The sequence below is a fragment of the Mytilus edulis genome, chromosome 4 (genome assembly GCF_963676685.1).
Source record: "Mytilus edulis chromosome 4, xbMytEdul2.2, whole genome shotgun sequence".
Classification (NCBI taxonomy): domain Eukaryota; kingdom Metazoa; phylum Mollusca; class Bivalvia; order Mytilida; family Mytilidae; genus Mytilus; species Mytilus edulis.
In genome coordinates this window covers 27,643,321-27,650,378 of record NC_092347.1, presented here as the reverse complement: position 1 = coordinate 27,650,378, position 7,058 = coordinate 27,643,321, and the positions used below count along the sequence as shown (strand labels likewise).

Genomic DNA, 7,058 nt, shown 5'->3' with positions numbered 1-7,058 from the left:
AATATAAAAAAACATATACAAAATAAGGGATAAGGTCACCCCACATATCTGTGTCCACACTTATTTAAGAACATTTGTAAAGACAAGGGAGTGAACTCAGAGAGACATATTATCTACAAAAAAGTAGTTCTAAGCATTATATTTAGTGATTTAATACGAGATATATTTTCTAATATATTGTCTTTGTGATGTAAAAGTAAAACTGTTTTGATATCTTATTTGATATTTTTTAATTTCTTTTGCAATTCTATTCACTCTATATGAAAAATATAATTCTGCGGAAGAATATTATTCAAAATGGTGGCTATGTGTTGATTTGCTAGCAGTAAATACTGTGAGTCAACCTCACCTGCATGCCTGTGTTGTTTTAAGTTATCTATTAGTTCTCACGTCTTGTATCGGTTCTCATCAGGCCCTGGTCGCATGTTGCTAGCTTACTTATATTGCAATCAATTCTCAATGCTGTATTGTCGATCGCGAATTGCGAAAATCTGTTGCCAGTGTTGGGGATGCTGTGACTGTGAGCTAGGGACAACTCGAGGCAGGTTCATGAAAACAATGGATCTCATAAATTTAAATGTAGTTACTCTTAATAAATGTGCAATGCTTATTTCCCTCTTAAATGAAGTTTTCTTACATCGCAGTTGGTAGGGTGATACATAGGTACACATGCACGTTTCCAAAATGCCTCCCTAGTTTTGTTTTGGTTATTTTTGGCAAATTTCCAACCTCCAAATTATAATAAATTGGGATTGCCCATTTTATTTTTGAAGTATTGAAAGTAAGATTAGATTTACATATATTTTTAATGACCTACTGAACATGCTGAAGTGAATGTTCTACAATGTCAATGTAAAAAATGTACTATAATCAGATGATTAATTTACATTGCTGACCTGTGCCTCTATTTTTGACATTTTTACCTGTCATGGCTGTTTGTTTTGTTCACACATGGTTTTCAATATAATGGAATTTTATACACAATCATACAAGTGAGAGTTTTAGCTAAAATGTAACTATAAAACTGATTTTAATTCACCATTTTTCCTTATAAATATTAAAGAGTCAGGAATATGACAGTTGTTAACCATTGCTTTGATGGGGGTCTCATTGGGGGGTTCCGATCCCGGATCCCGCTTACTGTTTTGTCAGATTCCCGTATCCCGCTTACTGTTTTGTCAGATTCCCGTATCCCGCTTACTGTTTTGTCAGATTCCCGTATCCCGCTTACACTATGTACGTAAGCAATTCTCATTTTTTTGTCATTTCCCGGGTCCCGCTAGACCTCATTTCCCGTTTTCCCGACACAATAATTTGACTTTCATGTGTCACGCTTACAAAAAAAATCGGCAATCCAGCGCAGTGTTCTCCCCAGGCCGATATGACGCTGCGGTGCCGCAGCACCTTCATAATATTTTCGAAGATCCCGCAGCGTCTTAATTGTCCGCTGTCCCTTAATACTTGATCCCGCAGCGTGTTAATTTTCACATTTTCATTATAAATGTTGGTTAAAATTGTCAAGTTGCTGATCACCGCTGAGAGGTCGGTCAGTGTTACGCAATAACTGATAATTAGTTTTACCTGAGCCACGCTTATCTCAGCCTTATCGGACTATGTTATCATGTAATAGCGTACATGATCATCAAGAAAATAGATATTTGTAGAAGAAAATTAAAAAAAATAAAAACTTCAGTGCAGAAATTGAAGAAATAGATCACAAATACATTGTATTTACGCATTGTGTGTGTGATCACTTGACCATTTAAATAACGAATTTTTTCATTGGTTGAGAAGAAGAATCTATTTTAACACAACCAATGAACGTGATGAATACACGTGATAAATTTGAATACACATTGCTAAAGATATTTACGATGAAAATTATGAATGAGAGTATTTGTTATTGAAAAAAATAAAATAAACTGTTGGTGACCCTCTGCTGTTGTTTTTTATTTGGGCGGGTTGTTGTCTCTTTGACACATTCCCCATTTCCATTCTCAATTTTATTTGATTACAGATAAAGAGAAGTGATTTATTTTAATATAAAGTGAAAAAATGTTACTTGCAAGGTAAATTGTCTCAAACTCGTGTTTTTAGAAATAAAATGATCATTGAACATCGATCGTAAAATTCCGTTCGTCGGGAAATATGTGACAATCAACACGGGTACGGAATTGCTGCAGCTTCTATATAATGTCACTAGTTGATAATTTCAATGGTCTTAACTTTAAAAAACTTGCAAAGTTTCGTTTATATCTACCTGCCAGAGATGGGTTTTAACAATAATACACACGGAAGCGTAATGTAAAACTACGGAAACTTGTCAGCTGTTCATTAACATATTTTTGTTTTAAAAAGTTGTATACCAAATATGATCAAATGTCTTAACCATATTGATTTTATTAATTCTGAATGAACATGTTCTCTGCAACATGTGCAAATAACAAAAGGGTGAATTCTAAGCAAAAGGCAGATGATGGAAGTAGAAGTTTTTTTTTTAGCCTATATATATTAATGACTTCTAATGAAAAGGGGAATACACCTTCCTCTTCACTGTCAGTATAAGCAGATGTCATTGATTCTCCTAATCTCAACCTAGCTAAAGTTTTAGCAAGTGATAACAGCAAGCACCATGTTTCTGGTTTCAATGACAAGTGGCTGACTGAGTTTTCATGGCTTACAAATGTTAAAGGGGGTATAAGCAAAAGTTATTGTGAGAGGGGGTTTTCAACCCTAAAGAGGATAAAGACAAAATTGAGGAACAGACTGTCCAACAAAATAACACTATCTTGAAACATTATCCCTAGAAGTAGCAGAGAGTACAGAGATGAATATATGTATTTTGACTTATAAATAACTTTTGTGTGTTTAAAATCAATTTATTTCATATATATATATATATATATTCTTGTAATTCATTATTAAATACTCTGCATTATAATTCATATTGCATGTCATGGATTAATGACTGATTGCTTCAGATCACAAAAGTTCACTCTAAAAAAAGAGTTACGTGCCCTTGAATTTTGCGCCTTAAAAAAATCCTGGGGAGAACACTGCCGTGTCATGCTTAGACCCCAATGAGACCCACTTTGATGTGTTTGAGCTTTTGACTTGACCATTTGCTTAGAGTCTTTCCATTTAGAATTTTCCCCAGAGTTAGGTATTTTGTAATTTTACTTTATATATATATAGTATATATATCATGTATCATGTGATTCGACTAAATCATGTATATATTTAACTAACTGTGAGTTGTGTGTTAAACAGACAGTAGCTGCGAAAACGTAGCCCTGTTGTCCTTTGAATTTTTTTTGGCTATGGTCTGCAAATATCAAAATCATCAAAAGGACCTTAAGAGCTTCTTTGCACAGCTAAACAGACAGAAGCATATAGAAGGTCACAAATTTGATAGGACAAAAAGTCATGCATAGATTATTTATAAATGTTTGAATATGAATGGGAAAATTCTTGAAATATATTATTTCAAATGAAAAATTTTAAAGGATATATAATATTTCTTGACATTATTTAAAGCACCATAACAATTATATGATCGTTTTTAATCACTTCATCCCAGACTGTCAAAATCCATATATCTAGCCATTCAGGGTACACAGCAGTCACTTTTGTTACATGTTTATTTCATTTTAACCAGTTGATGGATCAACTTACATATTTGAAAACAATTGCAAAGGACAGCGACTGTATACATGGTATACTTTAAATTATTGAGGTGTATTTATGCGCAAAATCCAATCTGCCAGAATCTTCAGGCCATGCAAAAATGATTGTTGGTTTCTCTTGAAAAACTTAAGCATTTACAAGACAACAAATATAACATGTGGAACGTTTATTAAAATCTATACAAGAACACATAACAAAGTAACCAAGGATGTGACGTTACATATGGAACACCAAAGTATAGCGTTACGTTATGCGCTGTTAAAGTCATTACATTTCTCCATTTCTTCAAAAGTTCTAATCTTCATTTCAAATAAAGTGGTATTGAATAAATTAATGTTCGAAATAAAAGTTTAAATTTTAGTCCATATTTCACTTATGATATCTATTTTTGATAATTACAGTCCATATTTCACTTATGATATCATATTCGATAATTACAGTCCAAATTCAAAATCGCACCACAAAGTCACTAAATCTAGCAGGTGCTCTCTTGTTTCGGTTCGGCATCTCTCTTCTTCCTGGTGCAATCATATGTTTGTCTCCATTTGGTTTAGTGAGCATCAAAATTCTATCTCGCCATTTACCATTTGAGTGCGGAATGTCAATGTTATTTCCAAGTTTGAAGTGTGAAGAGTCACGAAACACTTTTCTTTCGTCTGACTTTAGCTGAGCTCCTATGCTTGATCCAGATATTTTGTATATGATATATACGGTTCAAGTTCATATGCAGTTGACCATTTATTCTGTTTCTCTTGCTTGAATAAGACACGGTCACTGATTTTAAAAGAATGTTCTCTGTACCTCCTTTTCTGTGAATGCTTATTTGAAACATTTTGTTTGTATTCTTTGTCTCCTTGTGCTCTTGTGTTCTTGTCTCTTTGTGTGATCTTCTTGATCATATTTTTCGGTTTTATTGTTGTATCTTATGTGGTTTGCTTTAGTCCTTGCTGCTTTGTTTCTTATTCTGTTATTTTATGTTCAAATTTTGCATTTCCACCCTGAATTCCTAATCCATTTGGCTCTTTTAATGTTCCATCTTCTTGTATTTGTAACATGCCTAATTCCAAAAGTGTTTTCTTTCCAATAAGTGGTGGTGAATTAGTTTTTCCTTTAATGATCTTTAATCATGTTAATCACAATTACTTTTGCTTTTTTTTCCTCTAGTTGCATTTCTCACTGTTGTAATAAATTCTCCTTTTACTTTTAGACTGCTTTGCAAAGTACTCAATTTCGTTTTGCTTTCTAACAATTCAGTTCCCTCTCTAGTTCTGTTTTTGTATGCTCTGTACTGATACTCATCCATTACGTTGTTGTCGGCTCCACTATCTGGTGCTATTTTCACTTTTACATAATTTATCATAACTAGTACTGTTCTTGCTTCGTTTCCAATTTTATGTACATTTATTTTCTTAATTGCACCCAAATGATTCACTGTCCTTCCAAAAAACTCATCATCTGAATATTCTTCTTCGCTTGTGTCTTCCATTGTTCTTCTAACATTTCTATCTTGATTTCATTCAGTGTATCGTTGATTCCTGAATTGGTCATTGTCCTGGTATACGGATTGCAAACTCGATTTGCAAACTACAGCAAAATGCTTCCATTTATGACATTTGTTACACTGTTTTCCGTAAGCACCACAATCTTCACGTTGTTCAAACGAATGTGTTTTTCCACAATAGTTACAATTATTCCTCCTTTCATGTCTCATTGTGTATGTTTCCTCTCTATTTTGCATGCTGTATTATCTTTGTATTCCTCCATAATTCGTCACTTTTGCAATTTCTCCTGTTCTTATATATGCTGTGTATATATCTCTCATATCATGTTTCTGCAATGTCCCATCCTCGTTGCCAATGAAATAACTTAGGCATTTACAAGACAACAAATATAACATGTGGAACGTGTTAAAATCTATACAAGAACACACAACAAAGTAACCAAGGATGTGACGTTACATATGGAACACCAAAGTATAGCGTTACTTTATGCGCGGTTAAAGTCATTACATCCCCTAACCCTGTCAGGTCTGTTTTTATCCCTCCTGGTCAATTCTTTTTTTTCTCTTTTTTTTTGGGCAGATATCATGAAAAAAAAGTTTCTTTTTAAAATTGTCTGATATAAATCTCTTAAAAATGTTTCAACATTGCTCAATTCTAACTCCTTTAGTTTCACATAGATTATACCTCAAAGGCACAATATAGAATGTTAAACAAACATTCGTTACAGGATAACAACGACATTCTCTGTAGAACGAATTCTGATTTTACAAGAAAATTGAATTAAATTAAAAATTGTTCCTCCCTGCCGGGCCTTGATAATTTTCACATATTAGTGGAAAACCAACATTAATTTTTCAATGGCCTGACTGGATGACTGGAATTTTAAGAAAAAAACTTGTATTTTGAAAAAAATATTATTCTTATTTCTTTAAAAATAAGGGAATGTTACAATTTTGGGGGTACTAGGATATGTACATCTCTCCAAATGTTTCATTGTTGGGAGCTTCCAATATTTTACAAGGATTGTCAATTTTCCTGTCAAAAGTCATGGTTCTCTCTGAGCACTATAGATGTAGCTCTCTCCACCAATGACTGACTGCCATGAAATAGCTAACTATGCTGTAAGTGACCTAAAACACCAATCAATCAATCCAATATTTAAAATATTTATTGAAATAGTCCCCTGGCAGGGAATTCAGGACATCTCAATAACTACCTCTATCAAGAAGTGTTTTATGCCTTGTAAATTACAAATTTCAATTATTAGGACCACTATTTTTGGTGTATTGAATGATTGTGAGGCGTACATGTCTGTCTGGCATGGTTTAAATAGACTTATTAAGAAGGGATATAGTAACGATACTGTTGTCAGGTCATTAAAGATTGCATATTTTGGCGTTAATATTGATTCACTTATAGGGTCTTTGCATCGGAACTAAACACATTTATTTAAAAAACAATTGTTGGCATGACACACATGAATATGTCTGACAGGATATATATGACCTTGATCTCATTGTCTTGGATTTATAAAAAGATTAAATTATGTAATGCTTAATGTAAAAATATTGAGACTTTCAACATAAAATCAATATTCAGGAAAGCAGGCTAGACATTCCAGTGTGTGCACTTTTGTTCCTGTTCGGGTATGTCCTTCATGTACATGTACCTGATATGTTGTTTTAGCTTATTAACTCAAATTGATAAAACTTGATTTATTTGACTTAAATTATATTGATTGTACAAAATATTATTTATCAAAAGTATATATATATACATGCAAAATATATCATGAAAAACAATATGAAAATTAGATTCTATAGCAAATCTTCCTGCAGAAAATATTTTTGTAGTCGGGATATTACATCA

At 32.9% G+C, this 7,058-nt stretch overlaps 1 protein-coding gene across 3 annotated transcripts in view; it reads left to right on the top strand.

The window, feature by feature from the left end:
- The first annotated feature begins 270 nt into the window (after positions 1-270).
- Positions 271-7,058, top strand: part of LOC139521808 (C-myc promoter-binding protein-like) — a 46,567-nt gene continuing 39,779 nt past the window's right edge. For all 3 annotated transcript variants that reach the window (XR_011664072.1, XM_071315443.1, XM_071315442.1), the window contains exon 1: positions 271-334. The gene's annotated coding sequence lies outside the window, so the exon portion shown is untranslated. The remainder of the gene's footprint in view (positions 335-7,058) is intronic.